Source organism: Charadrius vociferus, unplaced genomic scaffold (genome assembly GCF_000708025.1).
Source record: "Charadrius vociferus isolate BGI_N301 unplaced genomic scaffold, ASM70802v2 scaffold343, whole genome shotgun sequence".
In the NCBI taxonomy this organism is placed as follows: Eukaryota; Metazoa; Chordata; class Aves; order Charadriiformes; family Charadriidae; genus Charadrius; species Charadrius vociferus.
This window is the reverse complement of record NW_009647952.1, coordinates 631,181-645,534: the sequence shown is the minus strand read 5'-3', so window position 1 is coordinate 645,534 and position 14,354 is coordinate 631,181.

Below are 14,354 nucleotides of genomic sequence, written 5' to 3'. Positions count from 1 at the left end.
CACACACAAGAGAGAAAAATATATAAGAAAGAGCAAGGAAAACTGCAATGGACAAAAGGAAAAGCACATGCAACAAATTAAAAGCATGCACAAGAGGGAAAGCATGCTAGAAATTGAGTGCACGCACAAAAAGGAAAGTGTGAGAAAAGGAGAGGGAGAGAAAGCGTGAAAGAGGGACAGAAAGCATGAGCAAGAAAGAAGAGGGGAAGTGGAAGTTTCATTTTCTCTGCACAAGTTTTGCACTGGGATTATACGTATATGTTTTACTAATTTTGCTGTCATAGAAGGAGATCAGGTTAGTCAGCAGGACCCGATCCTCCCCCCGAGATCATTGATAAGGATACACAAAGGACAGGCAAAGCACATCAGAGAGCATGGCAAAAGGCACACAGAAAAAAGCTGTCAGAGAGAGGGAAATACAGGCATAGAGAGAAAGACAGAAAAAGAGAGGAAGCCTCAGAGTGGGAGGGAATGTTTCCCCCTTTCTCCCTCTCTCACTAACAGCAGAGACAGGGAAGAGAAACAAAGGGAGAGAACGGTGCGGGGAGAGAGGAGGGAAAGCTAATGTGTGGGGGTAGGGACTCAAGAAACCTTAAAAGACAGAGGCAACGTGCATCTAAGAGAGGGGAAACGCAAATCTAAGAGGGAGGGAAATCAGGTCTGAGACAAGCAGAAAGCAGGGTATAGCCTGGGGGAAGCTCTACAGATTGAGAGGAAATACTATGTAGACAGAAGGGGCAAACAGCGAGCGATAAGGAGAAAGAGTGAGTGAGAGACTGCAAGCTTAAGAGAGGGAAAGTGCATGCAAGAAAGGAAAAGTCTGTCAGAGACAGGAAAGCATACAGAGAGGGAAAGCAAGAGACAAAGAGGCAAAGAGAACACAACGTAACCTCAAATTAGAGCTTGGGCAGGAATAAAAAACAATTTTGGAATCAATTTCAATTCAAGTTTACCCACAAAGAAAAAATGGTAGATCACTTAAAAATTAAAAAGCATATGACATGATGACTTAAAATGGCCCACCTCTACCTAAGCCAGCAGTTCTGTCAGTGAGACCAATCTCAGAGTAATGGCAGTATACAGCATCAATAAGACCATTTAAAAGCTGTGTGGCCAACTCTACAATGCATTTGGGCAGGACCTAGCACACTGAAGCAAAAGTTCTCCATTAGGGTCATCAGTTAGTAGTAGGAAACAAACCTCACGTTGGATATGCCAACTCTACCAAAAATTAGATCATAACTTTTTAAGTTCCAAATCTGTTCAGATGCTTAGTTCTATCTACACAAAGCAAAAATAACCTAACTCATCCCAAATCAGTGTTTTTATAAATTCTGTGCACACAACCTTCCTTAACATTTACATAGAAAGTGTTTCAGCTCCTAAAACACAACTGCATAGCTGGTCCACAGAGCAAGAGGATGGCATTTATTTTGCAAATGGCTTTGAAGTAACTTGTCATTTGTTTTTAAAATAAAGGCAACTGCAGGCAACCGTACTTTGCTGAATCACTTTGCACTACTAAGAAACTACTTTTCAATACTAAGATCCATGGCTGCCTGAAGGAAACTTCATAGGAAAAGTCAGTTGACAAAGCCAGCTTGACAAAGAAATAAGTGAAGAGGTATCCATCACAGAGCACTAATGATGCCTAAGAGAAATCTCCAATCATCACTGCAATGACAGCATGACAGAAGATACCTAAGTGAGTAAAATACTCTTCTGGCTTGTGGCAATAAAACCCCATTCCAATTTTATCAAATCACTTCCAGATTTCCACACACCTCAATGAATGAGTAGATACCTTCTTCTATACATTTTCTTTATTTTTTTATTTAGAGAATGGGACTGCTGGCAGACACAATAGATAACAGGTATTGCCATTGTAGAGAATGTAGCAGCATTATATTCTTAGTTGCAAACATTTTTTTAAGCTTTAATTAACCTAAGGAAGACAGAATGGAGTGAAACTAGAAGAATTAAAAATTACTTATGTAAAATACTGAAGGGTTCAGGGGAAAATGTTTGGATTGTTCCTTTGTCTCTAAGGAGGGCTGCACTTCATACCAGAAACTCAAAAAGAAAAAGTATATTGCATGTCCAGCTTATGTCAGAAAGAAAAAGGATGAATATATTAACATGGATTGTGAATGGGGGACTCAATGAATCATACACATTAGGCTGAAGATGGCAAAAGCTGATGTTAATTGCCGAAATTCCTTTAGCAAGGATGCATACCTTCCTAATTCTGTTTAGATCAGCATTATAAAAGAATTCACAGCAAAACTTAAGTTTGCTGTGCTGGCATTCTATACTAACAAAATCAAGGCATAACATTAAAAGTTTTGCAACTATTAATACCCTCCTGCAGGGCATAACTTCCATTGTCAATACCCGAAAGCCATTTGCTAACATGAAAGCGCTGTTATAACTTTTGATCACTAAGGACAAAAAGCCAATAAACATGCAGCCTTCTAATGCCAGGAAACATCCATCAGTTCACCCTGATACCCGACTCATTAAACCAATAGAAACACAGATTCCAATGGGGAAGTAATCTGAAAACTATCACGATACCTAGCTAAAGAGTGGTAATTACACAACCCTGTGAACGTCACCCACATGACAATTTTGTTTGGGTAGGAGCTTGAAAAATGAATCCATCTGGAGTGTATGCACAGTGAGACTGTATAATATAGGTCAGATTATCCAAGAACATGGCCCTTTTCCCGGTTATAAGGATTCCAAAAGCCAAAGTTCTACTTCAGATCAGAGCAACATAGTGGTCACCGTAAAAACTACCCTTTACATGAATCAGATGCTCTCTGGAATTTATGCAAGTCACACATAGAATACTTGGTTAAGTTTAGGGATCAGTTTAATCAGCACTCCCTGTCTCAAGAATAGTTTCAAGAGTTATTGCCAGTTTCCATGGAGACTGAAGACAAAGAGTCCTTACTATTTCTGTCTGTGAAAATCCCATCATGTTTAAGCTGCCAAGTTTCTTAGGAGAGCCTGAAGGACTAAAAATGGCAGCAATATCCGTATTACTGTCTATCACATGCCACCTTTCAATATGAAGAGAATATTTTATATTTTACATTTGACTAGATGGAAGCAAATTGTTTAAGGAGTTCCAACTACATTTCCACAGCAAATGTATTATTTCCAAACCTCTTTATCTTCTACTCCATTATACCCTACTGGAAAGATACATGGGTTACCTGTACCTATCTAAAGCATTTTCAACTCACAAGGAGGCTTTTAACGCCATCTCCCATAACATCCTCACAGGCAAACTGATGCAGTCCAGGCTAGGAAAGTGGACAGTGAGGTGGACCGAAAACTGCTCAAATGCCAGGCTTACACGGTTGTGATCAGCAGTACAAAGTCCACCTGGAGGCCAGTCACCAGCAATCAATCCCAGGGCTTGACACGGGGGCCAAAACTGTTTAGCATATTCATGAATGACCTGGACAATGGGGCACAGTGCTCCCTTGACAAGTCTGCACACAATACAGAACTGGGAGGAGTGGCTGATACAGCAGATGGTTCTGCTGGCACTCAGAGGCACCTCGCCAGGCTTGAGAAATGGGCTGACAGAAATTCAAGAAGTTTAACAAAAGGAGATACCAAATCCTGCACTGGGGAAGAATAAACCCGTGTACCAGGACAGGCTTGGCACTGACCATCTGGAAAACAGCTTGGCAGAGAAGGACATAGGTCGTTCCCAGTAGACAAGTTGTCCATGAGCAAGCAATGTTCCCTTGAGCCATCCCCGGGCTGTAGTGGGAAAAGTAGAGCCAGCAGGTTGAGGAAGGTGATTTTTCCTCTCTGCTTCGCAGTTGTGAGATCACATCCAGGCTTCTGGACCCCATTCTGTGCTTCCCAGCTTAAGACAGACATGGGTGTGCAACAGCAAGTCCACTGAAAGGTCACAAAGATGATGAAGGGATTAAAGCATCTAACAGAAAATGAGAGGCTGAGAAAGCTGAGGTTGTTTAGCCTCTAGAAGAGAAGGCTCAGCAAATATCTCAGCAATGTTCATAAATATCTGATGGGCAAAAGTAAAGATGTGCCAGACTTTTCAGCGGTGCCCAGTGAAAGGATGAAAGGCAATGGACATAAACCAAAATACAACAAATTCTCCTTAAATTGTTTTACTGTGAGGGTTGTCATACACTGGAACAGGTTGCCCAACGAGACCCTGGAGTGCCCATCCTTGGAGATTCTAAAAAAACAACTAGACGTGGCCCTGAGGAGCCTGCTCTGGTTGACCCTCCCTTTGGACAGGAGGGTTGGACTCCAGACTCAAGCATTCTGCGATTTCATAAATGCAAAGTGCAGAGAAAGGGAAAGGTATGCATGTGTACTTGCCCCTAGGAAGTGATGCCCAGCAGAGCTCAGCTTCTAAGAACTCCAGCTGTTTGGAGTTCTGGTACACCAAACCAACTGCTGCAGCTATAAATTCCATGGGCTCTGCTAAGTAGCTGGAATAAACAAAGATAGTTAGCACTGAAGTCAGTCTTCCCTGTCCAGGTCAATTTCCTCAGATTCAACAGCTCTATAACAGGCTGCAGGATGCTAGAGACTTTGCTAAGAATGGCACTGCTGAGCAATTCTGGGCACATTAATTCCACTAAGACTGCATCAGGTTGAGTCAGGAATCCTGACAACATCCTGTGACAATCTAACGGGAGTCACACGGCAAACTCCAAAAAACAGAGCAGCTGGATTCTTTTAAACCTTCCTGTCTGGAGGAAGTGGGGAAAGGATCGTCATCTTGCACTCAGGACCACATAAAAAAGGAAAGGGTTTCAATTTCACTGACCAAAGCAGATTGGTTACAAAACAGTTAATAAGAAGCCTTTATAAACATCATTCTAAAGCATCCAGCAGTTTTTTAAAAAGCTCAGTCTCCCGTACCTTTAAGAAAAAACATGAAGCAGATGAACCTTTGCCTTCTGCAGTTTCAGCTTTGCCTCCATGGAATAGTGACAAAGTAATGAGACAACCATTTGGCCAGCAAGAGCAAAACACAAGAGTAAAATAAAAAGTTTACAGACTGAGTTCTGAGCACCATAACATACCAATTTAAACAAGTCCCAGTGCTACTGAGATTCCAGTCCAGAGTTATGCACTGTTTCATAGATGAAACAACCTTACCAGTTGACCCAAATGAACGTTAAAATGGCTACAGACACAAGCTGTTGATGGAATCTACTTACATAAGTGATGTGGGTATTACAGGTCACAGCTACCCACTTGAGAGCAGTTTAAACCAGCACTGTACCTGGCAACACTACTTAGCTGAGCTTTTAATCTGAAAAAATTCAATCAAGAAAACATCAGAACAACAATGAACACTACTACAGCGGCACATTATTTGAAACAATACTAAACAAATACAGATCCTCAAAGATTTTGTTACAGGAAGTTTATTGTTTTGTTAGAATAGCTTTCAAAAAATATGCTATATGGTATCATTTTCTCTTCATTGTATGTTAGTGTTCATCACAGTCTGCAGTCTAGGGTTTAAACAACAGCTTTTTAAAAACATTACAGGAGCTCTTATTCTTGTCCTATCCCTCCCCAGATAACGACACTGAGGCAGTTTACTCCACTGTACTTGGAGCACAAGCAAAGAGCTCCAGTTCCAAAGCACCTACAGTGTAATAACAAAGAATGGAAAGTGAGACTGCTAAAAAAACCCACCAACGCAGGAACATGGATGTGACCAGTGACACAGTATAGTGCTATTTTAAAAAAAGCATGGTAGAGGTATAAAGGAATTGGGAAAACCAGTAGATTAATAGAATGCAAGTAATACTCAGGGTCATGGGTCACACAGTTACTAGAAGACAAGAGGCGGGGCTTTTTATATGTACCTGATAACTCTTTTCAAAGAGAGTTGAAAGAATGGAGAAAACTCAAAGAGCTTGGATACTGCGAAGACATATTGATGGAGCATAGCGGTAACTAAAGCTAAACTGAGGAGTATTCAAAACAGAGTTAAAACTGAGTTTGGTGCCAAGACACCAGGTACTTTGGAAAAGTCAAGAAAGGAGTTTCTGTGCTTATACAAACCCAGACATCAATAATTAGTGTATACCACATCTACTCCTTCTGAAGCAAATAAACATCAGAATGAACACAGAAAAGGCTGGTTTTCCAAGGTATTATACTAAAAAACTAGTATTTAGACAGTATCAATCTATATAAGACCAAAGATAACTTCAAGGTTGCTGGCCTCAGACTAAGTGAGTCTCAATCTACACTAGCAAGTGCATTACTAGGGCAATACAATGGTCCAGAACTGGGCTGCATAATTCCACTGCAATAAAGTAAAGGGAGCTAGACATCTTTAGAGAACAATATGGCAGACAGGCCATAATAAGGTGAATAATAAATCTACCTGTCAAAAGTGCCTCTAAAAATGGAGCAATGGACACAATGACTGTGCAGGCATTTAGCCTATTAGAACAGGGTCTTCCTGGTTCAAAAACCTCCACTAGTCTATGCCACTTGGTCAGCTGGGCATCCCATCTCCTCACGCCTTTGATGAGCACACGCATGCCAACACAAGCTCACAGTGTAGGTATAGCCCAAAACAAACAAGTGAAACGAGAAAAGAGAATCCAGAAAATAAAAAGCACTGACAGGATGAGACAGGATGATACTATGTAGATAAAGGGAAGTCAGAGGTTTATAGAGGATGACAGTGCATAAGGCAAAGAGTTGTGATAAACGAAATACTGTCTAAAATCCCACTTGCCAAGCCTGCTGCAACATTTTGTTCCCCGTTTAAAAAAAAATAAAATGTACATTTGAATTCCACAGATAACAGAGAACAGAGTCTGGGATGGTAAGAATTTAGTCAGTCAAATGTTATTTCTGTGAAAAGTTTTTGCATTTGTGCATTGACATTATACAATGCGGAATTTACAACTCCCCTCTGTATTTTAATATACTGCATCTCTCAGTTTGAATGCCCCAGATGATAAGTGAAATGCAATACTAGGGAGTTCAGCTGAATTCTACAAGCACACTCTAAGTTACATAAGTATTTTCCAATTATGTCTTCTTAAAATTCCAAAAGCACTAATTCATTTTACAATAACCCATCCGCTACAGAAGATACCCCAAAACACAAATATTTTAGCTACAAATGACTGCAATAACCAGTAACATACAATAAAATAATTGTTTTATTTTATAAAATGTTGTATGTCACTATGCCAAACAAGGACAGACATTCAAAGAACAGCATGTTAGTGAAGTCTGAATTCTGTTCTGTTACTTTAAAAAGTTCTTCTCAGGTTTCCTACTTAATAGGTTCCAAGAAGAATGTTTTTAGCCAGCACATACTACTGCAACAAAATGTAATAAAACTTTAAGTAATTTAGCACAGCAAACTGAGTACTCATTAAGAAACAAAATTAGTAAAACATATACGTATATTCCCAGTGCAAAACTTCTGCAGAGAAAATGAAACTGGAAGAGTGAGATGATACAAACTCATACCAAAAAAGGAATATGTATTTTCTTAATAGAAAACTAACTTCCAAGGAAAAAAAAGGATGGGAACAGAACTATCTGTTTGAAAAGTTATACACTATATGGATGGTATTTGTATCTGCAGTACATAAAAGAGCATTACTTTAGTCCAAAACGTGATTACCTGCTAACTTCAGAACTCAAGTAGCACAGCAGATGAATGGCCCAAAGCAAAGGTCCTGCGTATGTTGCAAATGCTGTAAGGAAGATAGCTGGTATCTCCACATAGCTTTCTAATCCCACAAAACCTGCTGAAACATCCACAGTAGCAATGCCATTTGAATTTCCCTTAAAATAGGAATAAAAAAGTAAAGATTTAAATATCTTTAAAGAAACATTAGAATACATTAGAATAATATTAATTATTGCATCATTTAAAGACTTACTCTTTAAGCCCTTACATACAGCCATATTCTTTACATCTTAATTTCAATAAAGCAGCTTACCAAACAAGAGCTTCTATTTAGGATTTACAGACTAATGAAGGCATACACAGCATGATCTTTTGCTTGTCTTATTTTGACTGCAAATTAACATGCCTGTTGTTTAATAAATTACATCAAAAAAAAAAGATTTTAAAGTAAGCAGCTACACTTGATGCTTTCAGTCACAGCAATGAAAAAAATGCATTTTTCATCACACATGGTTCAAACCCAAGATGTTAGGCCTTTTGCCTAAAATGACACCAGAAAATAAATATTTCTTGCCCTTAGAGACAACAGGGCTCTAATTTAGAGCTGTAGTGGAACACTACACCACCCACTTGCCTGCCCACAACACAAGTTGCTACATGTAACTGGATTAAGACAGGCATTTAAAACCTAGAAAGAGAAAAACACAAGGAACATATAGCAATGAAAATATCAAGAGCTGTCCAAGACTTGTATGTTTTACCTAGTTTTCTTTTTCAGTGACTAAGACTACTAAATAACAAGAGATAATATAAAATTGAAGGAAGCATTTTCCACGGAAAATGCCCGAGTATTTAAGTTTATTCAAATACCTAAAGTAGCAAACTCACCCTGTGATTAAGGCAGAATATTTCTTACCTATGCAGGTCACAGACAGGTTTCCTCAGACTAGTGTGAAAGCTCTCAGACATTCTTACCACACCTGGAGAAGCTGATTGGTTTCTACAGCACTGGTATTCTAACAGCCATCAAACTCTCCTTTTCCCCCTACAGAATCCCATAACAACCCAAATGTAAGGGCTGTCAGCACTGATAACCTCAGACCCAGTCGTAGCAGCCCATATGAGGTGTGGCATCTCCCCCTTTCCCTCCAACCAAACCCCCCTTGTCTCACCTTAGTGACTGCAGTCTTCTTGAACTGCAAGTTACCCCAGTGAGGAAGTGCTATCGTCAAATACACATGTCTGGGTTGCCCATGAGATCCAGAGCACATAGGGAAGCACAAAAAATAAGTGGCTTTTTCAGGCACATAAGTAACTAGGCACCAGGGACAGCAAAAACCCTGTTCCTGAAACAGCTCTAAAATCTATGGGCAGAAAAGTCATCTGTGTGGACAGAACCATTCAGACCTCATTATTAGTAGTCACTGTTCCTGTGAATCCTACCATGCAGATATCCCCAGAATGTAAGGGAAGCCTGAAGCTGTAAAAGGACAATAAGGTACGGATTTTACCAAGACATATTAATGGTATAATCATACAGCAGAAAAAATCTTGACTTATAACTGGCAGTCTTTCTCATTTTGACCTTAACCATGCACCACGGTAGTAAATTATTGTTATGCTGCACCAGTGTAATAAGTTATTGTTACGCATTTAGTGTAACCTTCAGGAATGACAAGAGCAAAGCGTAGCTAATGATGAGCAGCTAAGGAAAAAGGGTATCTGTGCATTAGAACCTGTAAGATGAGACTGAAAAAGAAAGCTGTAAAACAAGACTCCTCCTAAGGTTTAAGGGGTATAGACTTAGGACATGGAAAGAGCAGAAACGTCAGGTGCAGCACTTGGAGAGCAGGGCAGGATGCTGCTCCTCAGCAAGCAGAATTTTGACAGGGACGGGTCAAACCTGCAGGGACAGAGAATCTGCTTTCTTTTTCCCCAGTCCCTGTCCACAGCAACAGGTGTCTCCCCCACCACATCTGATTATTTTCTCTCCCCTGCTTCTCCTCTGTATGATGCAGACAGAGTAGAAAAGCTGAGACATCACGCTCCTGATGAGCTGAAAGGTCTCTTCACACTTACTGCTCCACCTGCACATACACATGGTTGATCCTTGGCACCTTGGGCCAACTCCCCATCCTACTGCTTTTCAGGAGGAGCAAAAATAAATGCAGCACCTGGCAACGCACATCACTGGTCCTGCACACAGGGAAAAAAGATGTACTCTCCTCTGGAAGGTAGTGAGGGCAGACCAAGGAACCAGGAGGAGGGAACAGCGCCTTCAACCTTCTCCCCAGCTCCCTATGGTTCCTTTCACACAGAGCTGACACCACCTATCTTTGACTTTGTTTAAAGTGATGTAGCTGTAGAAGTAGGAGAGCAAGTATACACACACTCGGATCCACACATTACTCTGACCACACTGAATGTTGACACCCCACTCTCACCAGGAATCTGCTGAGCCTCATGAATGGCTCCACAGTTACTACTGAAAGAGTCCTGCTGAGCAGTAAGAAGCTTTTCTTTTTTCCCCCCACATTAGATATCATTCTCCAAGACTAATTCATATATTTGAAGTGAATTTTTGTAGCTTGTAACTTCTAATACTCCACACGATACATAAATAACTGACAATTCAGAGTGTCTGCTTTTATTTTAAAGTATCAATTAAGTATTTCAAACAGTGCAATAGCTTATTGTGGTAAGGACAGGAAGTGACAGGAGACAATGCACTATTGCACAAAAGCATTCCACAATAACCTGTCATGATCTAGATAAACAATGCACAAATATAACAACACTGGCTAGAGAAACTACCCAGCATACTTGCTACACTAACAGAGGAGAATACTTCCATAGACAGTAATGAAAACAATCTAAAACCCTCTTCAAAGTTGCAACAATTTTTCTGAAAACTTTTCAGATACCACATCACTCACTGAATATGACCTATTACCTGCAGTATCTCAGTGACTCTCACTGAGAGTCACTGAGAAGGAAAGAGGTGCAAGACAAAACTGACATACTTCTGGCTTGTTTAATGACTGATTTGACACAGCAGACTGTTACCACAGTTCAGCTGAGCCTGTCACATAATTCTACACCTTTCTAGTAACTGGAATTCTATAAACAAGCATAGAATGCAGAATTTATTTTAATTATTTGAAGCAAATAATTTAAGGTGAAAAAATGAAGTCATTGGAAAAGGTTGGCCAAAAAGGTTCCACTGCCTCTGTCCTTGGAGGTTTCAAGATGCTGAGCAACCTAGTCTGACCTCACAGCTGATGCTGCTCTGGGTTGAACTGTGGACCTTCTGAGGTCCTCGCCAACATAAATTATCCTATAATATTTTGAAATCATAACAAGAAAAAGCTGTAAGCCACTTTAAAATATGACTCAGTCCATCGCTCTACCTAAAGGCAATAAGAATTAGATATAAATGATTCTGAAAATGTACAAACCTATCCCTGTTCTCCTCTAGTGATAAAAAATAACAGAAAGTGTAAAAAAGTCTTAGAAGTTTTGAGACTGTATTTTCTTTCCTCTCTTCTGCAGATATACTGCTCTAATGGTGGGAACAAAAACCGCACAAGACTAATAAATAAACACATGGAATTTTTGTTCATTTATGTGCTATCATCCAGGATAACTAAAATATTTTAAGAAATATTTACAGCAACAAAAAAATTTTAGGAGCTTCTATAGTTAAGAGAAACAACCAAGACATTTATTTCTATTATCAATGCATTTGAAGGGCATGTAACAATGATAAAAATATAGTATACTTCTGGGAAGTGACCGATGAGTTATGAGACCTGGACAACTCAGAGCTTGGGAAAAAAACAATCAATCATTCAAGCTTGTTGAAAAATTCATCAATAATTTTTCAAGCTTGCAATAATATCCAGACAAATAAGTAGCATTCTGACTAGATGTATTAATTTTGCATCTGTTTGACAATACTGGAGTATTTTTAACCTAGTTTCTCTTCATCACTTTACACAAAGCAATAAATAAAGCAAAGACCCTAACTACTAAAACAAAACTGAAAACAAACTAGTTTTACCTACCTCTACATAAATAACACAGGACTTTGTCCAGCCTGAAAACCTCCAAGCATGAAGAGTGCATAACCTGTGTGAGCAACCTTTTCCACTACTTAGTATTCACAACAATCTTGCTAAAGGTCTGGAAAAAACAAGTTAACGCCTAGTCTTCCCATGTAAGTTACAACTGTTGAATGAATTTGCCTTTTAGGTTCACATTGTCAGAGAGCAGCAAGGGCCAGCTGGTTCTGCAAGGGAAGGTAACCTGGGAAATGAGCATGAAGACAAGGCAGGTGAGAGACTAGCAACTCAGGAGGACTGGGAATGCTCAGTGGCATATCCAGCTCAGGACTGGATCCAGAGGCAGTGATCAGGGCCAGACACAGTCACAGGATCACACAGCAATTCTGAAGTGACAAGGCAGGTCCAAGATTAGGCCAGGAAGCCCAGCCACCAGTTCCAGATCAGGATGAAGAAGGTACGAGACAGGCACAGATATACATGCTTACACAGCTGTGACACAGCACAGGCAGTGAAGCATCAGATTAAAAGCAACTTCCAAAGGAAAGGAGGGCCAGGCCCTTCCTTCTAGCTTTTCTCCCAACAGCTCCTCTCAGTGAAGGAGATGACCTTGAACCCCACTATACTAAACTGCTAGACAGGAGATGCACTCAGGGCCCTGGCATAGATGAAGTGAAGAATGCAAAACCACGTGTAAGCTCAAGGAATTTGTTTTCAACCCATACTTAGTACCAACGCAGCCCACCCCCAAGTGGCAGCCCACCCCCAAGTGGCGACTGCTCTCCTAGCCCGGCTAGCTCCTCTTATAGCTCAGGCATGGGTCACATGGTATGGAATACCTGCCCCCTGCCGGCTCCTGGGGAGATTAACCCCATCCCTGCCGGAACCAGGACATTATCCACCCCTTATTCCATACCATCTGTGTCATGCCCAGATCTTACAGTTCCCATAGTCTGTGGGCCATACCTCCAACGTGTCCGTTGAACTCACTTAAAACGTCCATTGCACTCACTTAAAATGTCCATTAAACTCACTTAGTCCATGACTGTAGGCTCCATCTGTGAGAACAGTCTCTCAGGTCACATGAGATGGTGTGTGGTGCTGGACGGGTGTATGCTGATGCAGTCTATGCCCATGGTCCGAGATGGAAGATGTTGATCTCAAGGGGGTTGTTGGATGCCAGCTGCTGAGGCTGGTATACCTGACGCAGTTCATGCCGTTTACTTAGTCTCATCAAAGTCCATCTGTCATTGATCTAGGTGATTCTTCTGTAGCAGCACTGATAGCCATCATAATAATGATAACATACAACAGCAAAGTTATTTAACATTATAAAATTCTATTCATTGGCTATTCTCACCCAGAATCAGATCCCCATGAGGCACACATCGGACCTCCCCATCTTCTCGCATCACCCACCAAGTGCATCCGGGTCCTTGTGCAAAAGCAATCCCACGAATGGGTTTGCCTTTGCCTGAGGCAGGACTAACCCAAACTGTCTTCCCTAACATATTCTTCATATGCACTACGGGGACTTTATCCCCTTCTACTGCACGTGGATGTTTTGATTGGGCAGGGCCAGCTCGATTGGCAGATCCCCTAGTGTTAACTAACCAGGTGGCTTTTGCTAAATGTACATCCCAATGTTTGAAAGTCCCACCACCCATGGCTCTCAGTGTAGTCTTTAGCAGTCCATTGTATCTTTCTATCTTCCCCGAGGCTGGTGCGTGATAGGGAATGTGATATACCCACTCAATGCCATGCTCTTTGGCCCAGGTATCTATAAGGCTGTTTCGGAAATGAGTCCCATTGTCTGACTCAATTCGTTCTGGGGTGCCATGCCTCCATAAGACTTGCTTTTCAAGGCCCAGGATAGTGTTTCGGGCAGTGGCATGGGGCACAGGGTATGTTTCCAACCACCCAGTGGTTGCTTCCACCATTGTGAGCACGTGGCGCTTGCCTTGGCGGGTCTGTGGGAGTGTGATATAATCAATCTGCCAGGCCTCCCCATATTTATATTTTAGCCATCGTCCTCCATACCAAAGAGGCTTTAACCGCTTGGCTTGCTTAATTGCAGCACACGTTTCACATTCGTGGATAACCTGTGCGATAGTGTCCATGGTCAAGTCCACCCCTCGGTCACGAGCCCATCTGTATGTCGCATCTCTCCCTTGATGGCCTGAAGCATCGGGGGCCCACCGAGCTAGGAATAGTGCCCCCTTATCCTGCCAGTCCAGATCCACCTCAGCCACTTCAATTTTGGCAGCCTGATCTACCTGTTGGTTGTTTTGATGTTCCTCAGTGGACCGATGCTTGGGTATGTGGGCATCTACATGACGCACTTTCACAACCAGATTCTCTATCCGAGCAGCAATATTCTGCCACAGTTCAGCAGCCCAGATGGGCTTCCCTCTGCGCTGCCAGTTGCTCTGCTTCCACTGCTGTAACCACCCCCACAGAGCATTTGCCACCATCCAGGAATCAGTATAGAGGTAAAGTACTGGCCATTGCTCTCGCTCAGCAATATCCAAAGCCAGCTGGATGGCTTTTACCTCTGCAAACTGGCTTGATTCACCTTGTCCTTCAGTGGCTTCTGCAAC